At 46.9% G+C, this 22,460-nt stretch overlaps 1 long non-coding RNA gene across 1 annotated transcript; it reads left to right on the top strand.

The window, feature by feature from the left end:
• Window positions 1-1,230: 1,230 nt before the first annotated feature.
• LOC128325650 (uncharacterized) lies at window positions 1,231-3,410 on the top strand. Its single transcript, XR_008307534.1, has 2 exons — window positions 1,231-1,337; window positions 3,215-3,410. It is a non-coding gene; the product is annotated as an uncharacterized LOC128325650 (long non-coding RNA).
• The last annotated feature ends 19,050 nt before the right edge of the window (window positions 3,411-22,460 follow it).

Consider the following 22,460-nt stretch of genomic DNA (forward strand, 5'->3'; position numbering starts at 1 on the left):
GCCCCAAGGAGCTGGGCAGCACAGGTTTTTGAGTCCAACTGCCCTATTATACCTCTGCCTCTGATGGAAGAATCAGCTATGCCACCGTAACCTCCTTGCAGAAAGCGTGGAATAAAATGATAAAACCATGGGTATTTCTCCTTGGCATCAAGAGTGAGGCTTTGGTGTTTTCTATTGCTCCTTGTTGATCTCTGCATCCAGCAGAAACTTTGCACATTTCCTCCACTTGCATAATGCAAGCCTTGCAGGGAGTATGTAAGGCACTCCTGGCAAAGCTTGCAAGGGTCAGACTGGTCTAATGGCAGCAGAGAGCATCTTTCTGCCCTGCTGGGGATGTAATAATCTGCTGCCTGGGGCAACAGCCTCACTTTGCCTTGCGAGGATTGGGGAGGGCCACCCTTGGTGCCAACTGTCTTTTTAGTATAGAAAGAGTGAGGAGTCAGTCTAGTTTACTGGGAGCCAACTGGCTCATCCCACTTGCCTTTCTCCTGTCCCTGCAGTCAAAAGGAGGCATCAGAGACCCTCAGGGGCCAAGAGGGGAGTTTTCATCACCTTTCCCCCCTTTCTCTGCCTGCTAGCCTATTGATTCACCGGCTCTGTCAGAAGCCCTCCTTGACTGCTGAACCCCCATCATTAGGAGTGTGCACAAAACCGGTTTGCCCAGTTTGGTTCGAGTCTGGACTGGGCTCGAACTGGACCAGGTGTGTTTGGTTTTGTGCACCTCAACCCGCCCCCCTGGTTTGGCTTGGGTTTATTTGAAATCTAAATAAATCAATATTTAATAAATACTTTTAAAAACATTTTTTTTTACCGCCGGGTTAACTCTGCTGCCTGCCGGGTCTCTAAAGTATTCCCTCCCGGAGGCAGCATAGTTAACCCAAACCCAGCAATAAGTTTTTAAGAAAACTTTTAAAAAAAGATTTCAAACTGGGGACCAGCACCGAGTTGGCCTGGGGGTTTGGTTCAAGGTCAAGCTGAACCAGACCCAGTCTGGCTCAAGGGCAAACCCTTGAGCTGAACCGGTTTGATGGTGAAAACGCTCGATCTCAAGCTGGTTCGCACATCCCTACCCATCATTGGCCAGTCCTTCTTTAAATAGCCCTCCACATCTTGTGCAACTCTTGCGAGATTTGGGACCATTGTGAGATCTCGCCCCAAAGTCTCGCGAGAGTTCTAGATTCTCCTGCAATTGTTCCTTGAACTCTTGTGGTCTCGGCTGTATTTCCTTAGGGGGTTATGTTGATTGGCAAGCTCTTGATCAGGGCAGCATGGCCCTGCTGCTGCCCATAGTTAGGTGAGGACTGCACAGCTTGGGTTGGGTCTTCTCAGTCCCTAGGGTGAGTGCTGCCTCTCCTCCCCATCCCTCACCTTCCGTGCCCTGACATTTAGTCATTGTAATTTTGGAACCAGATCCCAGCTTCCCTCCCTGGCATCTCCGGATAGTACTGAGAGAGACTCTTGCCTGTAACCTTGGGGGGAAAGACACTGCCCTTCTGTGTAGACAATACTGAGCTAGATGAACTAATGGTCTGACTCTGAAGAAGGCAACTTCTTATGTTCCTATGACCTCAGCAGCATCTCAACCAATTGCTCTCCCATCTCATGTGTGGAATCCATGGTTCAGAACCATTTTGCAAGTGGCTGCAAAAGAAGAGAGGCACCCTGTGGAGAAAGATCACAATGGAAACTAAACTAAATGAACAGAGCTCTACTCTTTAAACAGTGCAAAACTGTACACGTTAATTGTTGAACAGCTGTACTTCTTCGGAGCAGTTAACAAAACGAATCAGCCAATCCATTAGCTAATTCAAAGTGATTTATGGACATCAGCTAACACATCCATGACATCACTTCAGTAGACCTGACCCTCCAAGAATTTTAACACATCAAACTAGTGGGAGTCTGAAGAGATGTACACTACTGTTGAGATAAGGGAGATAATTCCCACAGAAGAGGAATGGCAATGGAGAACAAACCTAAAGGATCTGCAAATCCTTGGAAGAAAGGCCGATAATAAAGAAGGTGGATTAGCAGACAAGAGAGAGCTCAAGAGAAAGCTCTGTGCTGAGATATCTTTCATAGCTGTCCAAAGTGGTGGAGGGCACATATCCCACAAAGGCATCTGAATCCCTTGGGAGGCTTTCAGTGACCCAGTATGAAAATTCTTTTTTTCCTTTTTCCTTCAACATTTCGGAAACACTGTTGAAAGACTCGCTTGAGGCAGCTGTAGCTTTGCATTCTAATGCACATCTTGAGAGAATAACTGAAATCGAAAACTTGAGAAAAGTCAAGGAAGAACCGAGAGGAAGTTAGGCAAAGGTGCCATCTACATGCTTGCTCCTGGTCAGCATGGGAGTTTGCCCTTCAGCGGGCCCCCTGTGTATGCTGGATGGTCTTTGAGATCAATATTTTGAATTCCTGTCCCCTTATTCCAACTTTATTCCTTCCCTCCTTGATCATGTGATCTCTTTCTAGGACCACACCAGATGTGATGGTGTTAACCATCATAACCATATGTTTGCCTCATTCATGTAGAAGGCAAAGAGTGGAGAGTTTGCTTGTATGTATGTATGTATGTATCTATGTGCACCTAGAGCACCTTTCTTATGAGGCAAGACTACAACACCTGGGGCTTTTTAGCTTAGAAAAAAGACGACTGCAGGGAGACCTGATAGAGGTCTATAAAATCATGCATGGTTTGGAGAATTTGGAGAGAGAGAAATTCTTTTCCCTCTCACACAACACTAGAACCAGGGGTCACTCCATGAAATTGATTGCCAGGAGGTCTAGGACCAACAAACGGAAGTACTTTTTCACACAACGCGTGATCCACTTGTGGAACACTCTGCCACAGGACGTAGTGACAGCCAACAACCTGGATGGCTTTAAGAGGGGTTTGGATGACTTCATGGAGGAGAGGTCTATCAATGGCTACTAGTTGGAGGGCTGTGGGCCACCTCCAGCATCAAGGGCAGGGTGCCTCTGAGTACCAGTTGCAGGGGAGTAATGGCAGGAGAGAGGGCACGCCCTGAACTCCTGTCTGTGGCTTACAGCGGCATCTGGTGGGCCACTGTGCGAAACACGATGCTGGACTAGATGGGCCTTGGGCCTGATCCAGCAGGGTTGTTCTTATGTTATGTTCTTATGTATGTGAGATATTTGTACATCAGAAGGTTGTACGTGAATTCTCCTCTCCTGCTTTTCCTCCCCACAGTCCATCACCCTTGGCACAAGAACCAAAGGTCCATCTAGGGATGCTTCAGACGAATGCCAGCCTCTACATGTGAGGAGGACAAGGTCACATCAAGAGCGCCCTCACCCTGATGTCATTGGAAGACTTCCTGTTGCACTGTCATGGCATCCCTTAGTCATATACAACCTTTTTTTAAAATAAAGGGCTCTGGAACACATGTAGAGATGCAATTCAGGTGAAGGCCTCGCTACACAATTCAAGAACGCCCTGACAGCCTGCCCAGCTGTCCTTCGGTGCCGTTGGGCTGGGCGTGCTCCCAGCATGACCCCATCCTGCTCATGTGTTGAGGATGGTGGTTGTCTGAAACAGCCCCCAGTTGGGCATTCTGTTTCCAAGCCAGTTGCTTACAGACAAAGGAGTGCCTTTCCTCACACTCCTTGAAAAGCGTGCAAGAAGCTCCAGAAGACAGGAGGCGGCAGCTGACAACCTTCCCTTCTCCCTACTCCCCATGTCACATTCCAAGGGGGCGGCCCCCATCAGGGACAAGGAGCAAGACAGCATTTGGCACCTCACCTTAGTTGCTGCAATACCCTGGACCCCTCCCCTTCCCCTCCCTTCTGGCTCATTGGAGGTTAGTGGAGACTGCCTTATCAGAAGATTAATTCTGTTTGCCTTGAATCAACTATATTTAGCTTGGGTCTTCTAGAACTGCATCTGGCTGGTTTTTCCAAAATGTGAACTGGTATCATGTAGGACAGCTGGTCTTATAAAAGAAAAGTGTGCCGTCGAGTCGGCAACCACAGAATAGTAAGTCCCCTTTGCTAAGTCCCCTTTGCTAAGCAGGGTCTGCCTATGCTTGCATTTGGGTAGGCGACGATACATATTAGCACTGTAAGATATACTCCGCAGAGGATGGGGCTGTAGCTCAATGGAAGAGCATCTGCTTGCTTGTATGCGAAGGTCCCAAGCACCATTCCTTCTAATGGGGAATTCCAGATTTTATTGACTACAACTCCAGCATCCCCAGCTGCTATGGCCTTTGGCTGGGAATTATGGGAGTTGTAGTCAACAACATCTGGAATTCCCTGTTAGAGGGAACACTGGACCCAGGTTCAATCCCTGGCAGCATCTCCAGGTAGGGCTGGGAAAGACTCCCTGAAACCTTGGAGAACCACTGCCAGCCTGTATATAGACAATAGTGGACTACGTGGACCAATGGTCTGACTCCGTATATGGCAGCTTCTTATGCCACCTAATGGCGCAGTGGGGAAGTAACTTGCCTAGGGAGCAAGAGGCTACCGGTTTGAATCCCTGCTGGTATGTTTCCCAGACTATGGGAAACACCTATATGGGACAGCAGCGATATAGGAAGATGCTGAAAGACCATACTGCATGGGAGATGGCAATGGTAAACTCCTCCTATATTCTACCAAAGAAAACTACAGGGCTCTGTGGTCACCAGGAGACGACACCGACTCGACGGCACAACTTTACTTTACTTTACGTTCCTGTGTTCCTATTATTTCATTGCAGTTTGATTTGTAACTGAATGCCACGATGGGGACTTTGCCCAAATGTGGCCTCTGCATTTTTAAACCAATCTCTCTATAAAATGTAATACCATAAAAAAAAAGTAAGTTCTCTGCCCCACTGAACTCAATAGGTCATGGCTTTAGCTTCCTCTTGTTCTGCAGCAGCTAAAATAGGACTGGCCTGCCACAGCTAACCTGGATTGCACAGATAATGTGTACTCCATACCTGCCAGTCGCATGCTGCCCATGCAACTCTCCCTGAAATGTCCACAGAGTGTGTGCCTTTAATCTTTCCACTCATCAAGCACAATACGAAAGCACCCTGGCGGTTGAAAGAGGCTGTGACTGGGATTGCAGCTGTTTGTCTTGGAGCCCCTGTGAGTTTTCCTTCCTCAGCTTTTGGTTTCGTTTGGGAAGGAAACCTATGAGGGATTGTTGTTGTTGTTTTTTAAAGTTTGATTATTATTTTTTAACATTTTGTATTTTACATACATCCTTCCCCATTTCCCCCTTTCTTCCCCCCATCCACCTCACCCCAACCCTGAGCCCAACCTTACCTCCCCTAGCCAGCCTTTCCACCCAAAATACAATGCGTGGATTCTCACGATCTGGGCAAAAGCGGGCCAAGGGAGCCTAGCCCGCTTTTGCCCAATTGTCTGCTGCCATGGGAGCTGTGCGGCTCCTGGCAGCAAACCCTTCTAATCCCCTCTCCCCTTAGACGAGGTTAGTGGAGTGAGTGCTCCGCTAACCCCATTTTTTCGATTGTGTGTTGCCATGGTGCGGCTCCGTGCTGTGGCAACACATGAGAAGACCCCTGCCGGGAGGCTGAAACAAGCCTCCTGGCCCTAGGGGTCTCTCCAGGATGCTCCACATGCTCATGCGTGGCATCCTGGAACTCCCGGGGGCCATAAGAACATAAGAACAGCCCTGCTGGATCAGGCCCAAGGCCCATCCAGTCCAGCATCCTGTTTCGCACAGTGGCCCACCAGATGCCATTGGGAGCCTACAGTCAGGAGTTGAGGGCATGCCCTCTCACCTGCCATTACTCCCCTGCAACTGGTACTCCGAGGCACCCTGCCCTTGATGCTGGAGGTGGCCTAGAGCCCTCCGACTAGTAGCCATTGATAGACCTCTGCTCCATGAAGTCATCCAAACCCCTCTTAAAGCCATCCAGGTTGTTGGCTGTCACCACATCATGTGGCAGAGAGTTCCACAAGTGGATCACGCATTGTGTGAAAAAGTACTTCCGTTTGTTGGTCCTAGACCTTCTGGCAATCAATTTCATGGAGTGACCCCTGGTTCTAGTGTTGTGTGAGAGGGAAAAGAATATCTCTCTCTCCACTTTCTCCACACCATGCATGATTTTATAGACCTCTATCATGTCTCCCCGCAGTCGTCTTTTTTCTAAACTAAAAAGCCCCAGGTGTTGTAGTCTTGCCTCATAGGAAAGGTGCTCTAGTCCCCTGATCATCTTGGTTGCCCTCTTCTGTACCTTCTCCAGTTCAACAATGTCCTTTTTAAGATGTGGTGACCAGAACTGTACGCAGTACTCCAAGTGTGGTCGCACCATAGTTTTGTATAAGGGCGTGTGTCCCCCATTCCCAACAGCTCCATGACAGAGCCAGCAGTCGTGTGGGTGGCCGATCCAGCTGCCCAGGGCTGCTTTCCTGCTTGTCTGCGGGGAGAGCGGGCTAAGCCCGGTGTCCCCACAAACCCCTTTCCGGCAAGTCTCACTGATCGTGAGACTCGCCTCAGTATTTCTCCCCACCCACCCCCAGTCAACCCCATAGCCAGAAAAAGAGGGGATAGAGAGCAGAAGCATCAACCTCGTGACAAAGAACAGACAGACCAAAATCCCTAAGGGGTGGGGGTGGGGGAAGACCCTGAAATGCCTAAAATGGATAACAAAGCAGAGGATGGGTCAGATGTGAACGCTCTCTTTTCGCTCCTTAAGGAGCTGGCAAGTGATATAAAAAGCATCAAGCAAGGTCAAGATGCCATTAAGGCTGAGTTGGGGGAATTCCGTGGGGCAATGGAGCACCTCACTTCCAGAGTGCATGAACCAGAGGGGTGCATTTCAAATATTGAAGACGGGACTAATGCAACGGAACTCTCCCTCCTACAAAATAATTGTGAAATAGTGAACCTTTGGATTTGGAGGCCCGTAGCCGTCAGAATAACTTGTGCCTAGTGGGGGTGAAAAAATGCGCTGGAGAATGAAATATGAGAATGTTTGTGACTACCCTCTTACAACAAGTTCTGGACCTCCCTCAAGGCTGCGAGCTTGAGACTGAGTGGGCACATAGGGCCCTGGGCACACCCCCAGCTAACGGTGCTCTCTCATCCAAGAGATATGTTTTTACTGGAGTGGCAAGAGAGCAATTGTCAGTGCTCTGCCTGGGTGAGACGAATGAGAGATGATTCTGGGGGAAAGCAAAAGGAAAGAAAAAGGCAACAATACAATTCAGGTCTGGCTTTCCTTTTTTCCAGCCAGCCTTGAATTAAGCAGAGCTGTAAACACACTGACTCAAAATTAAGCCATCACCTTTAATGGCATTCGTAAAGCTGGAAATTCCTCCCAGTAGAATGCTCCGTAATTACACTTTAAATGGCAGCTATTTATTTCTGATAAACATTAGATCTTTCATTTCAGCTCTTCACTTTGACCATATTTCATGCCAGGTGCCGGAGAGTCTCAGGTGCGCTCTCAGGTTTGCTCCAGAATCAAATTATCATCGTTGAATTCTGAGCATATGTTTTTCCCAGCTGCAATGGAGCCTTCAGCTGATATTTACACCATGGGGCTGGTTTGGATGATACCGTCCACCTGTCCCACCATAATCATGTGATGGGGTAGAACATCCAAACTGGCCCTTGCGCATGTGATTTTAAAGGCTAAAGAAATATTTAAATGCTAGTTTATGTGATTTAAATGCTAGTTTAAAGAAATATTTATATTGCATGTACAGGGTAGTTTGGAAGTTCTGCCCCCATGGGATTATGTGGCAGTGGGGTAGCATATTGGATGGGTGGGATGTGCATGATCTGTGCACACCTGTACCTCATCATGCGTTTGGATGGGGCTGTCATCTAAACCGGCCCCACAAATACTAGCATTGTGACCAGAAGATCGTGTGAGCGCTTTTCCTCTGCAATCCATAGTATGGATCCATATGAGGAAGTTGCACAACTGAATGTCAGGAGTGAGTTCATCCTGATGTTGTAGTAATCAAAAGAGGAACATGCAAGTGACTCTTTTGAGTGCATAAAACCACCACCATAAAGTAAATGCTGTATCACCCTATACCATCTCATTACATCCAGAGAGAGAGAGAGAGAGAGAGAGAGAGAGAGGATAGCAACAGGATAAAGGGAAATATTATGGCTTTGGGGTCTCGTTTTTGGTGGGGTTGGAGTCCTGCAGTCCCTGATCTGTCACAGTTGCATTCACACATTCAATAGCATGTTACTGAGCAGCCAGATAGGAAATGAAATAGGCAGGCATATGATTCGGCCTTTGGTCTCATATACTGTACTATTACATAAGAAAAGCCCTGCATCCTGTTTCACACAGTGGCCTACCAGATGCCTCTGGGAAGCTCACAAGGATTATTTAAGTCCTACACTATTCTCACTGAGGGCGCATTCAGGCAACGTTTAGGTGTTTTTGTGTGATAAATCCACAGTTTTTATGAGTAATTGTAGAGGATCTGGACAACTTCCCTTAGGTAGCGCGTCTCTTGAAGGGAAATCCTTATTACTCAAACAACAATATTTTGTCACCTGGAAAATGGAATTTTCCCCACCCACGGGATTAGCATTTTAATTGTGGTAATTAAAGTTTATATCCCACTTCTTGGTCCATTGTCTAGGTTTCTGGTGAATCACAGTTCTTAAAACTATGATGCACAATAAGGTCCAAAACATCAAAAATGCAGTAAAAACTAGACAGCAAGTGTGTAGAGAGACTGGATTGTGTCTCCATCTCATCACTAGCAATGAATGACACAGCTCTCCTTCCCAATATCCCCATGCCTGCCCTATTTTATGAAAGTAAAATCGACAATGGCTTAATTTTTTTTTTAATCCCTGTTCTCTTGCCTACAGCATTCATCCATCTATTCAGACATACTTTTGATCGGCTGGTGAGTTACAATATTTTGGTGGTTAGCCGCCAAAGATGGATTTATGCTCTTATGCATTCCCAAGGGACATTTCAGAGTGCACCACAACACATGCAGTGCCCACAGCAAAATCCCCTCCATGCCTGGAATATTTGTCATATAGCAAATTTGCATTTTTGGAGTTGGTATACTGGCAAGGGGGATGTGAGAGAGAAGCCAGAATGACTGTAGGCTATTCCATCTGTGAACAAACAATTGAATTTGCCAGACAGGATTAAGCGGCACGGTACATGTATTCGTTGCATGACCAGCATCCAGGAGAAATTTCATTGTAGAATAACAATCCTCAGAAATAAATACATGGTATAATAGACTACAATTTACACTCATTTCTCTCTCAGCTTGCTCAAGGGTACTTGTATTTTTAGATAAAGCCAACATTTGTACTCTCAGAGACTGAAACATTTCCTTTTTCCTTTTTTCTTTTTGTTTCTCCTGCTCTTATTTCAGGGAGTTAGATTGTAAGATCTTTGGGCAAGGACCTTTTGTGTTGCTAATGGTACTCTAAAAAGCATGACATTACAGAGTAACATTGATGCTTTAAAGGGCTCTCAAACTTGGGTCCCCAGATATAGCAATAGCAATAGCAATAGCACTTACATTTATATACCGCTCTATAGCCGGAGCTCTCTAAGCGGTTTACAATGATTTAGCATATTGCCCCCAACATTCTGGGTACTCATTTTACCGACCTTGGAAGGATGGAAGGCTGAGTCAACCTTGAGCCCCTGGTCAGGATCGAACTTGTAACCTTCTGGTTACAGGGCAGCAGTTTTACCACTGCGCCACCAGGGGCTCTTGGGTGGGTTCTTATGATCAAAAGAGTTGCAGCTTTCTGGAAAATCCTAGTCACTGTCTGGATTCTGATGACATGCTTTACGGAATTGCCTGCAGCTCAGTGGCTGGGATTTTCTGGTAAGCTGCGATGACTGTGATACTTTTGATAGTGAGAACCTGCCCATTGTTGGGCTACAATTTCTATCATCCCCAGCCATAATGGCCTGGCCACTGTGGCTGGAGATGATGGGATCTGTAGTCCAACAACATAATGGAGAACTCCTGCTTTACAAAATGCAGGACAGCTGATGCTTTGCAGATACAGCTCTGCTGTAGACTGCTGCAGATCTGAGACTGGCAGATAGTATGAAGCCTCTTCATTAGTTGGGCATGGCATCACTCTTAGGAGTTTGGCCTTCTGCCCTTAGCTGGCCTGCCGAACAGTCCCTCCTGCCTGCTTCACGTCCACCTAGTCAGCTCAGGAATCCTGGCTTGTACAACATCTACTCCAGGTCTGGGGTCTACTGTGACCCTCTCCCCACCCCCTCCACTAGCTTCTGCCTAGCCGTGATGATGCATTTTTACTACTAATAAAGAAAACCTACAATTAAGTACTCCCAGACAATGCTCTGGAATAATTAGTGATCCCCAGGCTTTAGGACAAGGTAAACAAATATGCAAAGTAGCCAATTAAATGCAGGCTCAAGTATTAAATATGGCAATTACAATTAAATTTTCTTCCTGATTGAGCATGGTGGGTGGGCAGCATCATTATTTTTCCAAGGTGACAATTGTCTCCCACTTTTTCTCAAAATGTGAAAAAGAAAATCCAAACCTCCTTGCCATTAATTTTTGAGCAGATCAAGCATTTGAGGTTCTCTATCTTTTGCTGTTGCTTTCAACAAGCTGTCATTTTCTTCCCCGCCACGTTCCATCACAGGATCGAGATGTTCACACACTTCAATCATGATGTTAACACACTAGATTTTGCAATATTGTGGCTGGATGCAGTCTTGATTCTCTGCCCCCTTCCCTCTCTGGGCTCACAAACCCCTTTGAATACTGGCAGTTTTACTGTCGCTTGGCTATTTAAATTCTGAAGATGAAATGGGCTCCATTAATCTTTCAGGGAGATGTGTTCAAAGCATGCACATTTTTGACTGATGTGTCAATAGTATTTTTCTCTTACTCTATGCAGAGAACATCTGGTTTACATCAGAGCATGTAATTTCTGCTCTTACATAAGGCTGTGGTTGAAATGCAGAATGTTTGACTGGTTCTATAGTTAGAACATAAGAAAGGGCTTGGGTGGTGGGGAGGGGAAGGTGAATTATGCCCTAATTTAAAAAATAACATTAATAGTGAGGAGGTAGAATAAATAAGACAAAAAGTTATGGTTTCAGAAGGGATCCTTAGAAAGGAGTCTGAGACATAAAAGATGGTTCTCAGATATATTTTGGAGTTGGACAAATGAAACAGAAGTATGACTTATATTCAGCCATTATGTTGTACCTGCGTTCAGATGTCTGTATACATACAGATGGGTTCATTTTTGTTGGGATTTGCTCGTGTGCAGTGCTGGGATCCATGCAGATTCTGGAGGGTTTCCACACAGGGCTGTTATCGTGAATCTCCTCTGGAAGGGAGTGTGTGTGTGCACAAAATGGCCAGACTTACCCTGAAGTCCATTCTTTGGAAGCACCCCACGCACAAATCGGGCTTTGTCTTCCAAATTCTACCAATATATTTCCAGGCTTTAAAATCCTGGTTTTAAGCGAGTTTTTCTGAATACACAGCAGGAAATGGCAGGGAGAGGCTAGACTAGAGTCTTTATATAATTATGTAGTGACCAGCCACTCCTCCTCCCCTAAAGAGTAAACCGGAAGTGAACCCTGTCCTGACTGACAGGCTGGTGAACTCCAGGGCTCAGTCTATCAGCACACCAGGTGGGTTGGACCTAAAGAGCCATGTGGACGAAGAGGAGGTTCCTTTCTTAGAAGGAGCTGGCTGGGAATGCAGAGGTGGACATGTGGCCACAAAGGCTTCAGGAGAATGTCCCTTCAGCAGGTCCCAGGGAAGCCAGGAGGGCAGGAAGCTTGAATTCTCATTCAGGATTTGGTGAGTTCAGGACAAAGGAAGCCAGGGCTTTTGGCTTCAGGAAATAGTTGAGGGGAAAGTTTGTTTAGTCAGACTTGGCATTAGACTTTTATTTTCTTTCATGTGCTTTTGCATATACCTGCAACTGTTCTGGGGTTGTTTATGTGTAATGTAACTAAGCTAAGAAACGCTATCTCTTGCACCCATCCATCTAGGGTGTTGCAAAAGACCCTGTAAGCTTAAAGGTGCTTTTATATTTTCCTACAGCCCTATTCCTTGCACTTGGGGTGCTTTTTGAAGTATTCTTGTAGCCACTGAGTATTTTTACCTGTAACTAAAAGCTGAGGGAGCCTCAGACCAAAGCATTCTGTAGCATTTGAATATAGTTTTTCTTTTTTGTTCTTTGCATTTTACAGGCCTCTCTGAGTGGAGTTTTGACTCAGAAAGGTGTGGGGGTGGGGCTGGAAGGGGGGTCTCATTCTGGTGCACACATACCTCAAATGGTCAGCATTCTACCAATTTTCTCACCACCTATAGGCTTGTGGGTGGGAGGATTTTTGTGAATTTTCCCCATAGCAAAAGAAGGAGAATCTTCTTGGGATTTCCACCCCAAGCCCAGGGAAGGTCAAAATATGAGATAAAGAGCGGGGGTGGCAGCAGCCATTTTTGAAACTACCAGAAATACAGGAAAGTTTTAGGAATAGCCTTTGCCAGAGAGCCCTGCAGGGATGAGTCAGCATCTCTCTCCCTCACGTGAGCTTGCTCTGAGGCAAAGGCTATAATCCACTAGAGGAGAGCACGCTTTAGGAATGCAAATAGAACTGCCTTGCCTAGCTGCAAAGAGTGGAAAAGCCAGTTTTCAGGAAGTAAACTCTTTGAAAGTTCTAGTTACAAAACTTCTGTGTATGCTCAAATTGACTTTTTTGAACAATATTAGTCTGCTTGCCTAAGGTTTCCACTGGTTAAAAAATATGTTGTACCAACAAACTGATATAAAACACACCACATATGTGTTGAAAAAAAAGAGGAAGAAATCTATTAGTGTATACAAATGTTCCCAGTCTAGGACACGAGGTTTTGAAGGCAATGTTGTGTTTCCACCCAAGGAGCTTTCTTTATCTCTCTCTCCCCATTGGCTTGAAGGAAAACATGGAGGCATGCAATGTGAACCTGTAGAAAAAGAAAACCCGAGAGCAGAGGGGAGGGGCTGCTTCTCTCATGCTGTGAGTGTAATGCAAAGTGGCTTTTCTCATCATATACCCCGAGAGCTTGAAGCGATGCTTGGGAAAGCTCCTGGTGCTGCCCACCTGACCCAGCTTTTTACTCCAGCCTTTAGTAGAGGTTAAGGGCATGAGCATGCCCTTAACCCCTGTGCTGTCATTGTGTGTGTGCTGAGGCCACTGGCAGCCTCAGCACACACAGAGATGGGCGCCTAAGCGCCCGTTTCATGGGGGTATCCCCCAATGCACTTCACTCATCATGTGGCACATTGTGGGCTACGTGGAGGCTGGGACCCACTGGAACTGAAAGAGGGTTTAGATCTGCCTGTTCTGGATGGGGTTATACTCCTCCTGGAAGATTGGGCACGTAGCTTGGGAGTGCTCCTGGACCCAAGGCACTCCATGCTTGGTTTCATAGGTTGAGGCAGTGGCCAGAAGTGCTTTTTATCAGCTTTGGCTGATACATCAGCTATGTGCATATCTGGAAGTAAGTGACTTTAAAACAGTGGTACATATGCTGGTAACCTTCAGGCTTGACTACTGTAATGCACTCTGTGTGGGGCTGCCTTTGTACATATTCTGGAAACTACAATTGGAACAGAATGCAGCAGCCAGATTGGTCTCTGGGACGACACGAAGGGACCACATAACACTGATTTTAAAAGAACTGCACTGGCTGCCACTATGTTTCCTGGTGAAATACCAAGTGTTGGTTATTACATATAAAGCCCTTAATGGCTTGGGCCGAGGGTAATTAAGAGAGCACCTCCTTTGTCATGAACCCTGCCGCCTTATGATCTTCTGGAGAGGTCCGGTTACGGATGCCACAGGCTTGTCTGGTGGCGATCAGGGATTGGGCATTCTCTGTAGCTGCCTTGGGGCTTTGGAATATGTTCCCCACTAAATGTGTTCCCCACTAAGAGCATCTCTTTCTCTGTTTTCAGGAAGACCCCCAACACTCACCTGTTCCTACAGTCTTTTAATTAGAATTAATTATAATAATTTATTAACTGCTTTATGCAATTGTTTTTATTTTGTTTCATGGATTTTTACCTGTGACTTTTAATATTGTTTTAAATTTTGTACACTGCCTAGAGATGTACCTATCAGGTGGTACAAAAATAAGATAGATAGATAGATAGATAGATAGATAGATAGATAGATAGATAGGGAGCCATTCAACTTTCTCCACCTGACCTTCTCCCTTGTCATCTGACTTTCCTCCTTTCCACCCCTCTGGTTTGCACAGCTATCATAGCCTCTAACACACAGCCAGCCCAGAGGGTGGAAGACTGGCAGCCAGTTGTGTCTGATGGCCCGCTGCCTCTCCCAAACGGTTCGAGGTGGTGCGTTTCCTGCCATTCACCTGTCCAGGTGAATGGAGTTATGATCCTAAAATAGGTCTAGAAAGCATATTTATTATTTCTCTGTGTAAACTGCCCTGAGCCATTTTTTGGAAGGGTGGTATAGAAATCAAAGAAACAAATAAATACATAAAATAAATAAAAGAGTGGAGGGGCATGTGAAACCCCCTTTTATAGGGCAAAATCCATGTGCTCTGGAAAGCTCCAGGGAATTCCTGCCCACTTGGTAGCAGGACAAAATGTAAGGTGGCGGCAAAAGGCAGGAAACATGCCGACCCAGGAGCTAGACAGGTTTCTTGATGGGGCAATTCACCACAATGTGTTTGTGAGGATGGCCCTTTTGTTTATGCCTGGGACTGAGAGATCCTAGAGCAGGGATTCTCAACGTTGGGTCCCCAGCTGTTATTGGACTTCAACTCCCATAATCCCCAGCCAAAGGCTACTGGGGCTGGGGATTATGGGAGTTGATGTCCATTAACATCTGGGGGCCCAATGTTGAGAATCCCTGTCCTAGAGGATATGGGTTGAAAGCTTTAATGCCTTAATGAGGAATGCAGGAAGGAATGCAACCAAACATGTTACTGAAGCAGACTAGTGAACAGGCAATGGAGCTTTTGGTCTATCTGTCTTTCTGGTCTATCTGTCTCAAAAGGGCTCAAAAGAATTAAATGGAAAGTCAATTTTAGGGTGTGGAGGGCAGGGTTCCTTGCACACGTGACTTTTCCAAATCTTCTCTTGCCAGCATATACACACATCTCTTCTGGACTTCTAAATACAGGCCCTCCATGCCAGGCACCACAAAAAGGGGTTCGGAGAGTGATAAAGCAATCCTCCATAACACAGCTGCTAAAAAAGCAAATAAAATCCATGGCTGCCTTAACAGAAGCCAATTGTTCAGATCACAAAAAGTAATTGTTCCACTTTATTCTGCACTAGTCAGTCCTGCCTGGGAATATTGTGTCCAGTTCTGGGCCCTGCATTTTAAGAAGGGCATTGATAAACTGGAATGGGTTCAGAGGAGGGCATCCAAGATGGCGAGGAGTCTGGAAACCAAGTCCTATGAGGAATGGTTGGAGGAATTAGGTATCTTTAGCCTGCAGTAGAGAAGATTAAGGAAAGATATGAGAGTTATCTTCAAATATCTGCAGAGCTTTCCCAAGGAGGAAGGAGAGGACCTGCTCTCTGTTGTTCCCAAGGGAAGGTCTATGACCATGGAGTTGAAATGACGAGGAAGAATATTCAGGCTAGGTATTAGAAAGAATTTCCTAACAGTAAGTCCTGTTTGACAATGGAACAGTCTGCCTCATGTATTGGCTCCCCTTTGCTGGAAGTTTTCAAAGAGAGGCTGGACAGCCATATGTCTATAGTAGCTTCCTCCACCGAGCAGGTGGTTGGAGCTGAAGACCTTTAAGGTCTGTTCAAACTCTAACATTTGATAGTTCTATTATGAGAGAGAGAGAGAGAGAGAGAGAGAGAGAGAGAGAGCGAGCTCACACACTTGTTTTGGAGCTTGGAGAGTTGGCCTGAGAATCACTAACGGTGGAGAGAACTATTCTGATTTATGAAACAGCACATTTCTACAATAATTGCCATTCCCTAAGTATTTGTAACTCCACATTTCTCAGCTGTGGTGAGCTCAAACTGAGTCCGTTTCTAACTCAGTTCCATGGCAGGCAGCCTCCTTTTGGTACCTCAGTTGTTTATCCATGGTGGGAGAGAGCTGAATGGTGCATAACTAATCTTCCCCATTCTTTCTTTACCATAAGAAGCTTTGAATAGACCCTGGGAATGCATGGTGCTAAAGCTCCCTCATAGTTAGGAACATAGGAACACAGGAAGCTGCCATATACTGAGTCAGACCATTGGTCTATCTAGCTCAGTATTGTCTACACAGACTGGCAGCAGTGTCTCCAAGGTTGCATGCAGGAATCTCTCTCAACCCTATCTTGGAGAAGCCAAGGAGGGAACTTGAAACCTTCTGCTCTTCCCAGAGTGGCTCCATCCCTTGAGGGGAATATCTTACAGTGCTCACACTTCTAGTCTCCCATTCATATGCAACCAGGGCAGACCCTGCTTAGCATAGGGGACAAGTCATGCTTGCTACCCCAAGACCAGCTCTCCTCAGGTTATCTTAAAGCAACTGGATCAATTAAAGCTTCCCCCACCTAAGAAACCCCGAACAAGCTGGGAACAGCTTTTAACCAACCTGATAGTGAGCAAATTGCAGCCTTTAGGTCAGAACCAGATGATGATTGGTATTTAAAAGGAATAACAGGTCTGGAGTGGAGAGAGGCACGTCATCCTCTGCTCTTTTCAGTTAGCAAAATTACAGCTCTATATCACACGAACATCTAGCTTATGAGCTCTAATCTGTTTACGTGTGGCTTCTCCTCCACCTTTTGCCTCTTTACGCACAAGTTATCATTTCTGACGGGTCCTTTATAAGGTCAAGAAACATTACAGATGGCTTTGTAAATCTTCCCACGAGCTTTCCCCCTTCAGTGACTGTTTGCCAAGTGAGAAACACATACTTGATTCTCGAATAAAAGGCAAAGTGTGCCGTCAAGTCGATTTTGACTCCTGGCGCCCACAAAGCCCTGTGGTTTTCTTTGGTAGAATACAGGAGGGGTTTACCATTGCCTCCTCCTGCGCAGTATGAGACGATGCCTTACAGCACCTTCCTATATCACTGCTGCCCAATATACTACCAGTGGGGATTTGAACCTGCAACCTTCTGCTTGTTAATCAAGCATTTCCCCATGCAGCACTTAAAGTGGTTGATAGCCTCGTCCAAATGATCATTCAGGCTGGATCAGGCTTCAGTCAAGTTTAGGAACCAACTGTGGGTGGATTCCAGGGCCACCACAGGCCCCAGAAGGCAGACCAGGGTCCAAAGGGCTAGAGGCAGATGCTATGGATGGATACTGCAGAGGAGGCAGACAAGAAAGGTGAGGTGAGGTGAGGCAAGAAGACTTTCAGAAGATATATATATATTTTTTTACAAGTTGCTGAGACTGAACAACTGACTCACAAGTCCAGTGAGTCTGGATTGGCCTGTGAGATTAGTGACAGGATTTAAACTGTTCGTGCAGCATAGACCATACAGCAATCAAGTGCAGAATATTCAAAGCTTTCGCACGAGTTCCAAGAGTGATCTTACTCCTTATACACAAGCTTCTGCCAGCTTCAGCACTACTTTTTAGTGCAAACTTGCCATCTGTATACACATTGAGCAGGGACCTTGCACTATTTTTACAGCACCACCTACTGGCCAGATTCCCCATTGTTTCCAGTGGGGGGACCTGCAGAAATGCTGCTTCTGCATCCCCTGCTTAAGAATAGCATTGGGGCTTGTTTTGAAGTCCACAGCAGCAACAGGGTAAAATGTTGTGGAGCTGTAACACTGCACATCATGGCAGCCAGCATATTGAGATCTCACAGCCTTATGGGGCCTGAGGGCAAGTTGCCCCTTTCCCCCATTGCACTTCTGCACCCCAGCAGAAAGCTGAGCAAACTGAGCTACAGGTCAAGGTGCCCTCTAGGGCCACTTCCATCTGGCAATAAATTATGGGATAGTCAAAGCTTTTGTGCAAGTTCCAACCATAATCTTCCTCCTCATGCACATACTCAGGAAGGCTTCTGCTCTACTTCCCAGTACAATCTTACACTCTGTCCACAAACCGTTCAGCTTAACTTTGATGCCAGGCAAATTGATGGAAACCATACTTAAGGCCAAAATTGTTAAATATAAAAAAGAACGGGCCTTGCTGAAGGAGATCCTGCATGGCTGCTGTAAGGGCAGGTCTTGCCTCACTAACCCTTTTGGAGTTCTTTGAGAGTGTCAACAAGCATATGAATGAAGATGATCCAGTTGACATAGTCTACCTGGACTTCCAAAAAGCTTTTGACAAAGTTCCTCACCAAAGACTCTTGAGTAAATCCAGCAGTCATGGGATAAGGGGACAAGTTCATGTGTGGATCAGTAATTGGTTGAAGGACAGAAACAGAGGGGAGGAATAAATGGCGAGTTTTCCCAATAGAGGCAAGTAAGAGATTGGGCCCCCCAGGGATCTGTACTGGGACCAGTGCTCTTTAACTTGTTCATAAATGATCTAGAAGTTGAGGTAAGCAGCAAAGTGGCCAGATTTGCAGATGGCACTAAACTATCGCTCAGGCAAAACATGCGGCAAAGGAGCGATTCTTTTCTGCCCGTATTGCATCTGCAAGTTCATGTCTGGCAGAGTTGTTCAGGGTTGTGAGAGGGCTAGTATGTGCCTCTCCTCCCTTGAATCAGAATCTGGAACCATCGATTACCCGCTGTGATGTGTTTAAGGAATTCTTTGTGGGGGGAAATCTCTTGTATTTGGGTCAGCTTAGACTCCATCTCCACAATTACTTCAGTGTCTGATGTGGAGGTGTCTAGCGACTCCTCTTGTGTGATAAGGTTGGATCAATTCCAGTTTGTGACTCCTGAGGATGTGAACAAGCTGATTGGAATGGTGCGACCTACCACTTGTTCTCTTGACCCTTGCCTGACACGGCTTATATTATCTGGCAGGGGGGTTGTTGTAGAAGGCCTAGTAGAGATTATAAATGCATCTCTGAGGGAAGGTAGGATGCCTTCTTGTCTTAAGGAGGCAATTATTAGACTACTTCTGAAGAAGCCTACCTTGGATCCCTCAGAGTTGAGCAACTACAGGCCTGTCTCCAACCTTCCGTGGCTGGGCAAGGTAATTGAGAAGGGGGTGGCATCCCAGCTCCAGACAGTCTTGGAGGAAACGGATTATCTAGACCCATTTCAAACTGGCTTTCGGGCTGGCTATGGGGTGGAGATTGCGTTGGTCGGCCTGATGGATGATCTCCAACTGGAAATGGATAGAGGAAGTGTGACTCTGTAGGTCCTTTTGGATCTCTCAGCGGCTTTCGATACTAACAACCATAATATCCTTCTGGAGCATCTGACTTGGAACCCTGCCTTTTGCCATTGATTGAATCCATACTGCGTTACCTAATCCCCAAATGGCTTCTTTTTGATACAGAAAGAAATTGTCAGGGGTTCGAATTGCGGAACGCCCACGTCACAATTAAGCCCACGCACACACACACTGCCTGACTCCTTAGGACCTGTTGCTTCTGCCCTTTGCCTGTGCCCTGGAGGGGGCTTCACCAATTTGCACCAGCTGAAGACCTGGCCCATGAACTCATTTCAATCACAGCCTGAAAAGATATTGAATTGGGGAGGGAGGGGGCGTGGGCGTGGGCGTGGAAGGAACCCCATTATAGCTTGAGAATTGTCATTGGCATGTCAAAACAAACAAGAACACATTCTGCCAAAGTCCAATATATTTTTGTCACTTTCCTGACAGGCAATTTTCTCTGTGGAGAAAACTCTGGGCCTCTGCTCCCCCCAGGGGGAATAATGGGCCTTATCTGGTTTTGGAGTGGTTAAGTGCGCAGCATACATTGTCCCTGGATGTGGCAAGGCAAGGCAAAAGGCAGAAGCAACAGGTCCTAAGGAATCAGGCGGGGTGTGTGTCTGTGTGTATGCAAAACCAGCCTCTGGTTGCTGGCGGCTCTGTTTGTGCTTCCCACTCTCTTATCCTGCCCCGATGTTAATGCGAGCTGCATTGCCTGTAGGCTGGCCATTCATCAGGTAGAGTTGTGCCTGGCTTGGTACCCTCTGGCTTGTTAGGAAAGCTGCTCCAGGCAAAGGGCTTAAACTGGTAGACCTGGCCCATATCACAGGAAGCATGACAGACCACCAAGCCTGGAAAGGCAACACGCCTTGGAAAGAATGAGGTACATGGTAGTAACTGGTGTCCTGACAACATCAAGCCAAGGCTGGTTCATGCCCTTAAAAGTGCAGCATCTGAACATACACAAGCACACGCACTCACGCATGCACACCCTGCTTAGAGAGGGGATTGTGGGAAGCCAAGAGTGGAAGGGTAGCTGGGGATACAATGCGAAGGCTATAAAGGAAAGGGGTTGACCAGCCCAGGGCCCAGGGGAGGGCAGCTAGCGGGGGTAGCAAGCATGAATTGCCACACTTTGCTGAGAAGGGTCTGCCTGGGTTTGCATTTGTATGGGAAACTTCATGGGAGGAGAGCTAGTCTATGGGAAGGAGAGCTGGTCTTGTGGTGGGAAGCCTGACTTGTCCCCTTTGTTAAGCAGAGTATGCCCTGGTTGAGTATAAATGGGGGACTACATGTGCGAGTGCTGTAAGATATTCCCTTAGGGGATGGAGCCACTTTGGGAAGAGCATCTGCCTGCTTGCATGCAGAAGTCTCCAAGTTCCCTCCCTGACTTCTCCAAAGTAGGGCTGAGAGAGACTCCGGTCTGCAACCTTGGAGAAGCCGCTGGTAGTCTGTGTAGGCAGTACTGAGCTAGATGGACCAATGGTCTGACTCAGTATATGGCAGCTTCCTATGTTTCTATATGAGCACTGTAAGATATTTCCCTTAGGGGATGGGGCCATAGCTCAGTGGAAGAGCATCTGCTTGCATTCAGAAGGTCTGACTCCCAGTTTCACTCCCTGGTGGCATCTCCAGGTACTGTTGGGAGAGACTTTAAAAAGTTTGGAAAGCAGGTGCCAGTCTGTGTGATTTCCTCCAGAAATGCACTTTGCCCCTTCTCTATATTTTTATAGTATATATTTCTTGTTGCTACCCCTGAATCTGGGTCACTCTCCCAGTGCTTCCATCCCTTTAATTCTGTGATTCTGTGCTGCATGACGAACATGGTGATCCCAGAGAGCACCGAACCTCGCTCTCCAGCAACTGTGGCGTGACTGTGCTTATTCATGAGCTCCGCGTCCTCCAGCTGGCTGCTGTTCTTCAGGCAGACCTGGCCTCTTTGCAGAGAGGGCTTATAAAATGAGCAATCATGGATGAAAGGCAACGTTGTATAATGATGTCCTAATGCCTGCAAGCTGATCGGTCTACCTTCTCCTCCAGAAATGCGTTGACGGTGTGGACAAGAACAGTACCATCTCAAAGCTGAGAGGCAAGGAAACCCAACAGAGTGCATTTTGTAATCCTGCTCTTTTTCAGCAGTGTGAGCAGAGGCACACTTTTTACCGGACGTCCGGGTAGAAATCCGGTCCTCCACATTTGGGGGGGGGGGAGTTCCAAAACACCCTGCTGGGCAGCCGAATGTAAGATGCGGAGGGTGGCTGCAGCTGGACTGTGGCACACCCGCTCACCAATCTCATCTCCTGCTGAGCGGCGGGTGGAGCAGGGGCAGGGGGGTGAGTATGCTTGCCTGTGGTAGCCTGCCTCCATGGCAGCTAAGGTAGTAGGCTTGGGTTGGGCCAGGCTGGAGTAGGCAAGCCGGACAAATCGCTTCCCCGTTCCTACACACTGTGTCTCACGAGCGTCACAAGCACATGATGCCATATGCTTGTGACGCTTGAGAGTTGGGTTGTGCAGGCGCTGGGACGCTCCTTGGGTGGCTAACCTGCTCTAGCCTGCTCACCCATCCCTGCCCATCCTGGGCCTACTGCCTTAGCCGCCACAAAGGCAGGCAGCTGTGGGCTGGCCGTAGGCAGGCTCACTTGGCCCTCAGCCCTCCCCCACCCGTGCAGGAGAGGAGGTCGGTGGGCGGGCGGATGAACTGCAGGCTGCCTGTAACCAGCTTCAGCTTTGTGCACTTAACCGCCCAGTGTGGGCCAATGGTGTGGCCACCCCAGCCACTGGCGGGACATTTTGGGGGGCCCCCAGTGTGCCTGTACGCTTTGGGAGGGATGCCGCACAAGGAGGCTGCATCCCAATAACTCATGTGAGTTATTGATAGTTGCAAAACAAGGCACTCTGTCCTTTCCAGATGCTTCTGGAGAGGATGGATGGATAGATAGATAGATAGATAGATAGATAGATAGATAGATAGATAGATAGATAGATAGATATCTGAAAAATTATTTCAAATGAATGGATGAATGAATGAATGAATGATTTTAGTTGTAGACTACATCTAGTACAAATCTGTGTTGTGTTCCCCCAGCCACTTTCCTTAGGGCTCCACTCAGAGGGGAGAGTGGCTGGACTGTCCATACAACACAATTTGTATCTTCAGGTTAGTAGGAAGTGCCTGAT

This window comes from Hemicordylus capensis, chromosome 5 (assembly GCF_027244095.1).
Source record: "Hemicordylus capensis ecotype Gifberg chromosome 5, rHemCap1.1.pri, whole genome shotgun sequence".
NCBI classification, from domain to species: Eukaryota; Metazoa; Chordata; class Lepidosauria; order Squamata; family Cordylidae; genus Hemicordylus; species Hemicordylus capensis.